The 12,992-nt window shown below is 37.2% G+C and overlaps 1 protein-coding gene and 1 long non-coding RNA gene across 3 annotated transcripts in view; one reads left to right on the forward strand and one right to left on the reverse strand.

The window, feature by feature from the left end:
• LOC149015990 (uncharacterized) overlaps positions 1-8,246 on the forward strand; it is a 92,571-nt gene extending 84,325 nt beyond the window's left edge. Inside the window, exon 6 of the long non-coding RNA XR_016173622.1 lies at positions 7,729-8,246. This is a non-coding gene — a long non-coding RNA (uncharacterized LOC149015990). The remainder of the gene's footprint in view (positions 1-7,728) is intronic.
• LOC149015991 (polycomb group protein EMF2B-like) overlaps positions 1-12,992 on the reverse strand; it is a 95,999-nt gene that overhangs the window by 80,707 nt on the left and 2,300 nt on the right. The gene's annotated exons all lie outside the window — the stretch shown is intronic.

The raw sequence follows: 12,992 nt of genomic DNA on the forward strand, positions 1-12,992 counted from the left end.
GAGAGAAGAAAATCTCGTTGAGAAAGACCTACCTCCATTGCCGACAAGATATATTTCCAGAAGCCATTGCCTCTATTTCTGCTATCAACCCAAACTGTCCCAAACCTATCGCCGCTGCAATTGTATCATTACCGCTGCAACCCAACATCCTCTCGGTTTCTACCTTCAACCTTGCTTCCGCCATTGACCAAAGAAAAACAAAAAAGAAGAAAAAAAGGACCATCGACTCTGCTTGCTTCTTCCAGCGCCTTTTCTCCATCACCATCACCAATCTTGCTTCCACCATCGAACAAAGAAAAACAAAAAAAAGAAGAAAAAAGACCATTGACTCTGCTTGCTTCTTCCAGCGCCTTCTCTCTTTCACCAGACTGCATTGCTCCATCATCATCGCCATCAAACTGCATCGCTCCTAAACCCAGGTAAACTCTCCATCGCTTGCAGTCTCCTTTACCATCGCTTGCAGTCTCCTTTACCAGTGCGTAGTGCCGATGCTTCACGAGGGTTCTATTAGTACCGTATTAGCCCATTGCATGGACTAAACCAGACCGAACCACTTTTTGTCTATTAGCCCAAAACCAGCTCTATTAGCCCATTGCATGAACTAAACTAGCCGAACCAAAAAGCTGTATTAGCCCATTGCATGAACTAAATCAGACCGAACCAAAAAAGCCCTATTAGCCCATTGCATGAACTAAACCAGACCGAACCACTTTTTGTCTAATAGCAAAAAAAAAGAAAGGAGATGTATTTTTTTTATCATATCAATCCTTAGAATTGTTTGGCTTGTTCGGCTATTGCATTCTGCGACGTTTCTGTTACTTCAAAAGGGTGAAGACTGAAGAACTACAGATAATTTTGTCAACATAACAACTATTTATGGTAGTTCTACTCTCACTGGCTCCAAACATTACCCCACTCTTCCTCTTTCAGTGAGATTTGATGGAACAAATTATTTGATCTGGTCTCGATTTGCTTACCTGACTATTGCTGGAAGAGGACTTGTTGGACACATTACTAGAGCCACTATCAAACCTACTACCATAGGTGTTTTACAGGATAAATGGATTTCGAATGACTCTTTTATTATGTCATTTCTTTTGAATTCATGATTCCAAATATTGCCTATGGATATTTATTACTTGATACTGCAACCCAAATCTAAAAGGCCACTACTGAAACATAAGAACAGTTGGGGAATGATGCACAGATTTATGAGCTCCGCAAAAAGCATCATGAGACTACCCAAAAGGAACTAACTGTGGCCCACTATTATGCTGAGTTAAGATCTCTTTGGCAAGAGTTGGATCATTATGGGGATTATCACCCCCACTAATCCAGATGATGTGGCTACTTATAAGAAGCACATTGATAAGATTCGAGTATATGACTTCTTGGCCGGTTTGAATGTGGAGTACAATCAAGATCGAGTGCAAGTATTAAGTCGTTCTCCCTTTCCTACACTTGAACAGTCTTATGCCCTTGTTCAATGTGAGGAAAACCGTCGTTTAGCCATGCTTTATGCTCCTATTGTGGAGAAATCAACCTTACAGTCTGTTAACACTAAATTCGATTCAGTTAAGGAGATTGTCAAGTGTGAGCACTATCACAAACCATATCATACCAAGGCAAATTGTTGGAAACTGCATGGGAAGCCTGCTAATTTTGAGCAAAAACGAGCACAAAGAAAGGGAAAACCAAAGGCTAATCTTTCTAAGACAATTTCCACCACACCCTCTATAGACGTTGGTTTTTTATAAGAGGAGTTCGCTACTCTGCGACGTATTCTGCAGTCTTCTACTACCAGTACAACCTCGACCACTGCTTCCTCTACTACCCATACCAACTCCTACCTTGCTACTTCAAGTAAAACTTTTACAAGCTTTCAAGTTTCTACTCCTTGGATCATTGATACAGGAGCCACAGATAATATGACAGGTTCATTCTCCTCTTTCTTACAATATTCTCCAAATTCTGGAAAGGATAAAGTTCGAATTGCTAATGGCTCCTATTCTTCTATTGCTGGAAAAGGGACCATTCAACATTCTCCATCATTTTTTTTGTCTAAAGTTTTACATGTTCCCTCTTTCTCTACTAACTTGCTCTTTATCAGTAGTCTTACACCTGACTTGTAAAGTGACTTTTTTCCCATCTTATTGTGTCTTCCAGGATACTTGGTTTTAAATGTCCTAATAAGATTCTTCAGGGAGCCTCTTCTTTTGTTATTCCCCCAAAGGTTTTTGGATGTGTGTGTTATACAGAATCACAGGCCACCATAGTAAGTTGGCTCCCCGCGGCCTACGCTGTATATTTTTTGGGTATTCTGCTACTCAGAAAGGGTACAAATGTTATCATCCTCCTTCCAGGAAAACCATTGTATCCATAGACGTAATTTTTAATGAGTCTTGCCCTTACTATACACCTCTTCAGGGGGAGAGTCCTAAAAGAGAGGTGTTCTTTCTGACTCTAGATCTTCCTATCACACACCAACACAACTTAAGAATCGAGAAGAGTTTCCTGAACAGGGGGAGACTTCGGCTAGTATACCTAAGGACTCTAATCCTCCCCCCTTTGTTTTCTGAACCATGTGAAGAACCTAGCCAGGGGGAAACCACTCTTGTGAACACACTGTTGGGGTCTTCCAAACCAGATTGACCAGAATAAAGAGGTGTAGACTTATCAGAGGAAGAATTACAACCAGCTAAAGCAGGTGGAGAAAGGTGATACGTTACCACTTCAGTCTCCTGCTCCAGAATCAGATTCTATTGTTCCCTTTAGGGTATCTTCTTGTGATCTTCCTATTGTTGTTAGAAAAGGGGTCAGATCTTGTACTCAACATCCCATAGCTAAATATGTTTCTTATAACTCTTTGTCTGACTCCTACCATGCTTTTATATCCTCTCTCATCATCATGATATCTGTTCCTAAAAGTTGGCAGGAAGCCTGTGCTGATAAAAGATGGAAGGCAGCTATGGTAGAGGAAATGCAGGCAATGAAGAAAAATGACACTTGGGAGTTGGTTACACTTCCTCCAGAAGAAGAAAAAAAAAATAACAGTGGGCTGCAAATGGGTATTTGTGGTTAAACAAAATATGGGTGGATCAATCAACAAGTTGAAAGCTAGACTAATTTGCAAAGGGGTTTACCCAGACTTATGGGATTGATTATCAGGAGACCTTTGCCCCTATTGCGAAACTAAACACTGGCAGAGTTCTGTTGTCTGTAGCTGTGAACAAAGACTGGAACTTGCACCAACTAGACGTAAAGAATGCATTCTTACATGGGGAGTTAACAGAAGAAATCTATATGGAAATCCCACATGGTTTCTCCAACGACAAAACTGCAGGGAAAGTTTGTCGGTTGAAGAGGTCAATTTATGGGTAAAACAATCTCTTAGATGCTGGTTTGGACGCCTCCTGAAGGCAATGACTTCTATTGGGTACAAGCAAAGCAATGTTGATCATACACTATTTGTCAAGAAGTCAGGTACTAACATCACACTTCTCATTGTCTATGTAGACGATATTGTCATCACAGGGAATGATGGTGAAGAAATTCAAAAGTTGAAGGACTTTCTTGGTAGAGAGTTTGAAATTAAAGATCTACGGAAGTTACAGTATTTCTTAAGGATTGAGGTGGCTCGATCAAAGAAATGTATATTTCTATCCCAAAGAAAGTATGTCCTAAATCTATTATCAGAAGTGGGAATGTTGGGGTTAAAGCAATTGATACCCCTATTGAAGCTGGAGCTAAACTTAAAGAAAAAGAGGGAGAACCAGTGGACAAAGGGAGATGTCAAAGGCTAGTAGGGAAGCTTATTTACCTGTCCCACACCAGGCCAGACATTGCTTATGCTGTAGGGATAGTGAGCCAATTCATGCATGATCCATATTTAGCTCATATGAAGGCTGTTACCAGAATACTACAGTATTTTAAGGAAACTCCTGGAAAAGGAATACTTTTGTCACCCACTGATAATCTAAAAGTAGAAGCATACACTGATGCAGACTGGGCTGGATCTCCAGACAAGAAGTCAATTTCAGGTTACTATACCTTTGTTGGAGGTAATCTAGTTACTTGGAGAAGTAAAAAACAGAATGTGATAGCTTTATCTAGTACCGAAGCTGAATATAGAGCTATGGTTAATGGAGTTTGTGAGCTACTATGGTTGAAAGGCTTGCTGCAAGATATTGGAGTCCAAGTTCCAAACCCTATGATGTTATATTGTCTATTAATATTGCTAATAATCCGGTGCAACATGATCGAACTAAGCACATTGAAATTGACAGGTTTTTTGTCAAAGGAAAGTTGGAACAAGGGCTTATCTGCATGCCTTTTGTAAAATCTGGAGATCAAGTAGCAGATGTTTTCACTAAGGGTTTGAAAGAAAGAGATTTCCTTCCTATTGTAGGCAAGTTGGGTATGATTAATATCTATGCCTCAACTTAAGGGGGAGTGTTGGATTCTACTAGGAGTTCAATTAGAGTTTGTACAAGAGTTAAATTAGAGTTTGTATTCATGTAAAATTTTATTCCTTGTAATAGTGTACTTTCCACTTAATTATAAATAGAGGGCTTGAGATCATTGATCCATAAGTCATTCTACCAATATCGTGTTTCTCAACACTCTTATCAATTAGTAGCCTTATAAGGGATTTATATCGTAGAGTTACCTTGTTTTCCTTTCATTTATAGTGATAAGTAGGACGACGGGTATGGTTAGGTGCAAAATGGCCTCTACATGTTAGACCTTATGGCTCCTCTCACTGCTATAACTTCTTCACCAACACCAAAGATTCACTCCGTCACCTCGCATATTTACCTTCTCCGTCAAAGACTTGATCATCCTCCAATTAAAACCTTATTTTCTCCTTCTCTGGATTTATTTAAGGATAGTAATAAAGATGAGATTTTTTGTGAAGCGTGTATTTTTTCTAAACAAGCACACTCTAATTATCCCTCCTCTTATAATAAAAGTCATCATCCATTTGATTTAGTTCATTCTGGCATATGGATCCTACTCTTTGTAATTCTATTTCTAATCACCGATGGTTTGTAACCCTTATTGACCATTAGACTCATGTCAATTGGGTACATATAATATGCCAAAGAGTGAAGTCTTCCAGCATTTCCAAGTATTCCACAAGATGATACAAACTTAGTTCAATGGTAAGATCAAAGCACTTCAAACTTGTTAGACATAATAAGAGATAATATGATGTAACATGATGGGGGGTCCCCCTATCGTGTTTGCCTTATTGGTTCAGGTTTTGGTTTTAGTGTCCTTAACTAATGACTTTCCTACTATGCTTTATGCTTAATTAGGTAATAGTTATAGTTATATTTTAAGTGACATTTCCTTTTATAATTCTATTTCAGTTTATTACAAATATGTGCTTGCTAGTGCTGTAGAACACACAGATTTTATCACCCAACCCTATTCTCCACCTATTCTCTCTTCTTCTTCATTAATTTCTCTTTCTTCTTCTCCCTATCTAGTACTAGTTACAAATCTTTGAATTGTTTACATGGTATCAAAACCATAATCTATTGTCTGTTTGAGAGTCGTTTAAGTTTTTAGTTTGAAGTACAGGACCCTAGTTCAATGAAGAAGATGAATTAGAGTTCACATAAAGATTTAACATGGAAATCTCCACCTTTGTTTCTGTTGTTACCGTTAATAATTGACATGATTTTTATTGAAATCGAAGATGAAAGATGGGGGTGGTGGCTGAACCTTTTGCCACTCATGTGTTGTTTTGGTCTTATGAACCTTTCACTGGGAATTCAGTTATCTATCAACATATGGGTGATTTTAGCTCTTTTTTTTCTTTTCTTCCAACCCCTTGTTTGCTGAATCATTTTTTCATCATCAACTAAAGATGCTTATCATATTTTCTCTTTTAAAGCTTTCAGTTTGTGTTTTTTAATTTTCATTAATGTCTAGTTGTTTCTGATTTTTGAGGCTTCTAAATCACCTCCTAATTCGGTTGCGAGAGACAAAAAAAGAAAGAAAAAAACCAGTGAGAGAAAATGAAGAAAGTTGAGAGAGAAAGTTAGTTGGCACCTTTCAGATTCTATTTTTTTTATATAATATTTTATTTTCTAGTTTTCGATCTTTCCTTTTGCTTCTCTTTTCCAGGTAATTTAGTTATGGTTCTCTATTCCACCTTTTTTTGGTAATGGTTTCCTATTTGCACCTTGATTTTCAATTATTCTATTACTTATAGTTTTTGGTATCAATTCTCATTCTCTACTTTGCCTATTTAAAAGAAATGAGTACGAGAATTTATTTTTGGTCAAAAATGAAAAATAGTTTGGTAATCTTTGTTTAGAATAAATTATGGAATGAAAAATAAGTTTGGTATGTCAAAATGAAAAAATAAAAATTGATAGCAAATTGGTAGGGTTCAGGAGTGAGTAAAAGGAGAAAACAATAGGATTTTCATAAAAAGAACGTATGTTTACTATTGTATCCTCAAATTGCATGTAGATTTTAAGTGACTTGTGTAGAAATGAATAGAATGAGTTTTGGACCTGTAATTTCATAATAGACAAAAAATTTATTATGGACTTTGGGGGATTTTCTATGCTTTTGAGTAAAAATAAGATTTAAAATAGATACTAGACACATTAAAAAAAATTTAAATGTCAAAAAATGAGAATGAGAATTGACACCATGAAGGCACTTAGTCTTTCCATAATTGTTTGGGTTAGAAATATCTAATTTGGAATAGGTTTCCTTCTTTGTTGATGTCGATTATCTAACTTTCTATTGTGTTGTTGCGTGATTGTCTTTATTTAGTTTTTCTATAGTTTAAATTCCTTTTATTCGACTACGAAAATTTCCTTCCATTCTAAAGATAATCACACTTCCTGTTTTTCCCCGATTCCTAGACTGTTTTATTTTGTGTTTCCATTAGTGTCCATTATTGTTTCGTTCAATATTGAATTATGATTGGTTCCTTTTTTTATTTCCTTCAATTTAGGCCTTATTATTTTTTTGGCTGCACATTATCTCTCATTACACCCTTTGACTTATTCTTTTTTAGATCACTGCCCGCTTCCCTTTTCTGGTTTGGCCGTTTTAATATGATTACTTTTTTCTCTCTCAGATCAGTAACTTCCTCTTTTTTTACTTTGGATCCTAACTTCCCTTTTCTTTCATTCCTAGAATTGCTCTATTTTGTTTTTGGTACGATAGATCTGCTTTATTAGGAGTTTCCATTATTGTTTTGGTTATAAATCTAATTAGGATTGGTTCCCACTTTAATTCCTTAAATTTAGGCTTATTCTCCTTCCAATTTACTCTTTGGCTTTTGTTTGTGTTTCCTTTTGGGGATTTCTCTAATTACATTCATGCCATTCTTGTTTCAGTTTTGTCATATTTACAGATTTTCCATTCTTTTATTTTATTTACCATTGAACCCTTGAAAATTTCTGGTTTATCACAAGATTGTCATTCCTTCTCTAAGTTGGGCCAATATGTTGATCTTGTAAGCCCATAAGTTATCAAAAGGGTTTGGAACCCATGATTGAGTGGGATTGGTGGATTAATTACTAATGTTGTCATTTGGTGGACCATGGGTCACATTAGTTTGGGATTTTATTTGTTGTTGTGTCAGTATAATTGAACACATGTTGAGATGTCATTTAACAGTTCTTTTGTTATGCAATTTGTTGAGATATTTGTCATTTGAGATGCTTATTAGTTGCTTTTGATCATATGTAGTGAAACACACAATGGGTAGATTGAAGATGTCGATTGTAAGAAAAATATTTTCTAGATTTTGATGGACTCAAGAGTGAGTATGATTATTGGAGTGCCTTCCTTGAGATATGCTTTTATGTAATCAATAAAGGTACACTCTCATGGAATTTTGTGTAGCCATGAGAGTTGCACTTTCATGAGATTTGTTGTGCACGCATTGGAGCTGTAATTTATGGACTTTTATGTAGCCATTAGGGTGCTACATTTGGAGGAATTTTGTGGCTGTTAGCAGCTACATTTGATGGACTTTCTATTGTTGTTGTATGTTGCATTTTGAGACCTTAATTGGGAAGGGTATTTGATGTTCTCGTTGGTTGATGTGAAAACATAAATTTACACTCGTTGATTGGGGTGCTAATTTGAGCTTGTTGGTGTCTTATTGCTAGATGTTTCAAGAATGGTGCTACCTTTCAAGTTTATTCTTATTTGTCCAAAATAAAGTTCTCTGTGTATACTCCAGCTTGAGGGGGAGTCTTAGAGATAATGAGAGATAATATGATATAACATGATAGGGTAATCCCCCTATCCTGGTTTCCTTATTAGTTTAGGTTTTGGTTATTAGTGTCCTAATCTAAGTGAGTTTCCTACTAAGTTTTAAACTTAAGTTGGTAGCAGTTGAAGTTATATTTGAGTTACATTTCCTTTTATAATTCTATGTTAATTAATTATAAATATGTGCTTGCTAGTATGGTAGAACACAGAGATTCTATGACTCTCCAATTATTCTCTCTTCTTCTCCCTTAATTTCTCTTTCTTCTTCTCTCAACCTAGTACTGGTTATAGATCTTAGGATCGTTTAGAATACTGATAATGGCAGAGAATATATGAAGCACACTTTTCATTCATACTTAGCAAACAAATCATGGTATTCTCCATTAGACCAGCTATGTTGATACCCTTGCTTAGAATGGGGTGGCGGAGAGGAAAAATTGACACTTGTTGGAAGTTGCCCGTGCTCTAATGTTTGCATGTAATCGTTCCATCCTAATACTGGAACAATGTTGTTCTCACCGCCACCTATCTAATTTGCCTGCCAGCATTCTTGATTTTTAATCCCCTAAAGCTGTCTTTCTTGGGAAGGACACATTTTTAGTACCTTCAAGAGTGTTCAATTGTCACTGTTATGTCTGCAATCATCACTATCCTAGCAAGCTTAATTCATGAAGCATTAGATGCATCTTTGTGGGATATTCTCCTTCCCAAAAGCTGCTACCATCCTCTATCCCATAAATTCTTTCATTTCCCTGGATGTCTTCTTTTATGAAACCTTATGCTAATATACCTCGACACTTCTTCAAAGGAGGATATCTTTGGAGAAAACGCATCCAGCAACCTAGATGTTTTCCCAATAGTTGAAGAAGAGATGGAACAACAGCTAGAGCAGCCTACATAGCATACGTAATAGCCACCACCAAAACAGCCTTCAAAGACATCACAAGAACTGCCTACACAGCATTCACCACCAAAGCAGCCTACAGAGACGTCACGAGAACAACGTACAAGGCAGCCATCAACAGATCAACCAGACAATCAGACATACTTAGTGAGGGGGAGCCATAGAGTCCTAGTAAGGGTACCTTAAAGACAAATGAACGGCAGACTCCTGGTAACAATATTTTGAAGTCATTCTTTCATAAACATCGACAAAAAAACACTGCCATAGCACCTTTACCATTACAAGAATTCTCTCCGAACCAGAGCCTAGATCTCCACCTGCTTCACCCCCAGAAAGGACCCTTCTCTTGAGCATCCTATAGCCCTATAAAAGAGTGTCAGAAAATGCATTAATCCCCTCCCTTGACTCTCTTTCACCTTCCTATCATAGATTTGTGTCTTCCCTTTCTTCTATACCTATCCCACGGAAGTGGCAAAAGGCTTATGCAGATCCTAAGTGAATATAGTGATGTTGGAAGAAAGAAAACACTTGACAAAAATGGGACTTGGGAGCTAGTAGTTCTTCCTTCAGGCAAAAGACTTGTTGGTTGCAAGTGGATGTTTGTTGTGAGGTGGAACAGTAATGAATCTGTTATCAACATAAAGCCAGATTGGTAGCTAAAGCATTCACTAAGACCATTGAAATTGATTATTAGTAGACATTTGCACCTGTTGCAAAACCAAACATTTTCAGAACGTTATTTGCATGTGGCTTGGGATAGGATCTTAAGCAGTTAGATGTGAAGAATGCCTTCTTACATGGAGAGCTAGAAGAAGAAATGTACATGGAAATTCCTCTTGGTTTCTCTAATGGCAAAACCCAAAGAAAAGTTTGCAAATTCTAATGTACACTGCATAAGCTAAAGCAATCTGCCCCGGCATGGTTTGGTAGATTCCATAAGCAACAGTTTCAATTGCATAAATAGAGTAATGATGATCAAACCGTCTTCATCAAAAGAACATCCCCAGGTTACCATTCTAATTGTCTATGTTGATGATATAGTTGTGACAGGTAATGATGTTGGGGAAGTACTAAAATTAAAAAAGCTCCTAAGTCATGAATTTCAATAAAAGATATAGGAAAACTAAGGTACTTTCTAGGGATTGAAGTTGCTCATTCCCCTTGACAGGTAGTGATGTTGGAGAAATACTAAAATTAAAAGAGCACCTAAGTCATGAATTTGAAAAAAAGACATAGGAAAACTATGGTACTTTCTAGGGATTGAAGTTGCTCATTCGGCTTGACAGGTAATGATGTCGGAGAAATACTAAATTAATAAAGCTCCTAAGTCATGAATTTGAATAAAAGATATAGGAAAACTAAGGTACTCTCTAGGGATTGAAGGTTCTCATTCAGCTAAAGGCATATTTCTATCCAAAGAAAGTATATCTATGTGAAACAGGCTTCAAGTTTGTTGTCCAAGTGATTCTACTCCAGAAATTGCTAATCGACTCAAGGACAAAGAAGTGGAACCTATTGATGAAGCTGAAGCTGTTATCAGTGACTGCTGCGAAAGCTGATCTACCTATCTCATACACGACTTGACATTGTTGTTGCTATTAGTGTTGTAAGTTAGGTCATGCATGCGCATACTAATCATATGTCTGTCGCTGTTCAAATTCTTCAATATCTAAAACAGCTCCAAGAAAAGTTGTTCTCTTATTCCCCCATGATAATCTATTCATATTTGAGTTGAAGCTTACACTAATGCAAATTGGAGAGGTTCACATGTTCGGGAATCCACCTTAGGGTACTAGAATTTCATTGGTGGGGATCTAGTTACTTTAGAATTTCATTGGTGGGGATCTAGTTACTTTAGAATTTCATTGGTGGGAATCTAGTTACTTGATGAAGCAAAAGCAAAATGTTGTTATAAGATCTTATGCTGAAGTAGAATTTCAAGATATGGTTATGGTTACATGGTCTACTAGAAGATCTGGTGTGCCAGCACCTCTTCCCATGATGCTTTATCATGACAACAAAGCTACTGTAAGCATTACCCATCGTATAGTGCAACATGACAAGACAAAGCATGTGGAAATCAACAGACATTTTATAAAAGAGAAGTCAAAAAGAAGCATAATTTGTATGCCATTTGCGAAGTCCAAAAATCAAGTAGCAGATGTCTTCACCAAAGGTTTACCTGGATGAATGTTCCATCCTACTTTGACCAAGGTGGGTATGTGTGATATAGTGCACCACCTTGAAGGAGAGTGTTGCAAGAGGTTTTCCTAATTGGAGTAGCACTGAGATTTCCTAATTGGAGTAGGACTCCTCTTTGAAACTCCTATTCTAATTATGTTTTTCTTTTCCCTTATTTTATTTTCTAACTCGTTTATTTCTTGTTTCAGTTCTAGATAGGTTTTCTACTCCACGTATTTATATTTCTTTTCCTACTCAAAGTAGGACTTGCTCAAATTGTAAACTTTAAATTCCCCATTGGGGGCTATCAATAAACTTTAACTTTCTCAGATTGTGATCTCTCAATCTATGCCATTTTTGAATATGTTGGACAAACCCTATTCTGGAATGGGCTCCTAGACCCAATTCACAATCTCATTCTGGTTCAACAGTTCACATTCAACATTTTGTTACCCTGGAAACCTTTGTTTTCTCTTTCAAATCAGAAGTTGAGAGCTTGCAGCAGGAAAGACCTCGCAGGCTTTCAATCAGTGAAACATGGATCTACCAGGGCAGCCCCAACTAACAAGTTGTGGTAGAAATAGATTGCTTGGCTACTGATATACAGATCTGCAAAAATCGATTATAAATCTACAAGATCTTCAACTCCAGCAAGCAGGAAGTCACTGTATTCTCAGTTGACCGGTTGGAACCATGTCTACGATATTGCATCTTTTTCAGAGGGGAAGAAAGGGAGCATCGCTAATCAGAAAAATAGCCACCATAGATTGTAGATGAAGTAGAAACAGAAAGATAGCATCAAGGAGCATTGGAAGAGAGTTGCTCATTGGGTGTGATCTAGGACCCTAATCGGGCTTCGCCTTGCATGTACAACTCAGGCCTGCATTGGAAGCATTAAGAAAGATGAAAAGTAAGCAAGAAACCAGACACAATAAGATCCCAATAAGGAGTGAAGAAGTCTCTGGGAGTTCGTGGGATAAAGTGGTTTGCCAAGTTATTTATCAAGATGATGATCACAAAGAAAATGCCAGGTGATTGGGGAAGAAGCATTCAATTTCAGTGTACAAAAATAAGGGTAATGCCCAGAGCTGCAATGACTATAGTAGCATAAAACTAATGAGTCATACTTTCTCATAACACATTTTGGCATTACAATGTGTTCAGGACACTTGGAACACAGTTTGGTATGTGTTTTTGTTTTAAAATTTTGGAATGTGTTGAAGAACAAAACCCATTCAGGATGCACTCTTTGACCCAATCCACAATCTCATTCTGGCTCGACACTTCACTTTTGACTTTATTGTTCCCCTGGAACCCTTGTTTTCTCTTTTAAATCTGAAGTTGAGAGCTTGCAGCAGGAAAGACTCTGTAGGGTTTCAATCAGTGAAACATGGATCTGCTAGGATATCACCAACTAACAATCTTTGGTAATAATAGATCTACAAGATCTGCAACTTCAGCAAGCAGGGATTCTCTGTATTCTAGGTAAAGCAGTTGGAACCATGTCTACACTCTACAGTATTGCATCTTTTCCGGAGGGAGACAGAGAGCGTCGGAAATCAAAAAACATAGCCACCATAGATTGGAGATGAGCGTAAACAAAAATGTAGTTGCAATGAGAATTGGAAGAGAGTTGTTCAACAGTGTG

Source organism: Hakea prostrata, chromosome 5, assembly GCF_041222555.1.
Source record: "Hakea prostrata isolate BN-2017 chromosome 5, UWA_Hpros_2, whole genome shotgun sequence".
NCBI lineage: Eukaryota > Viridiplantae > Streptophyta > Magnoliopsida > Proteales > Proteaceae > Hakea > Hakea prostrata.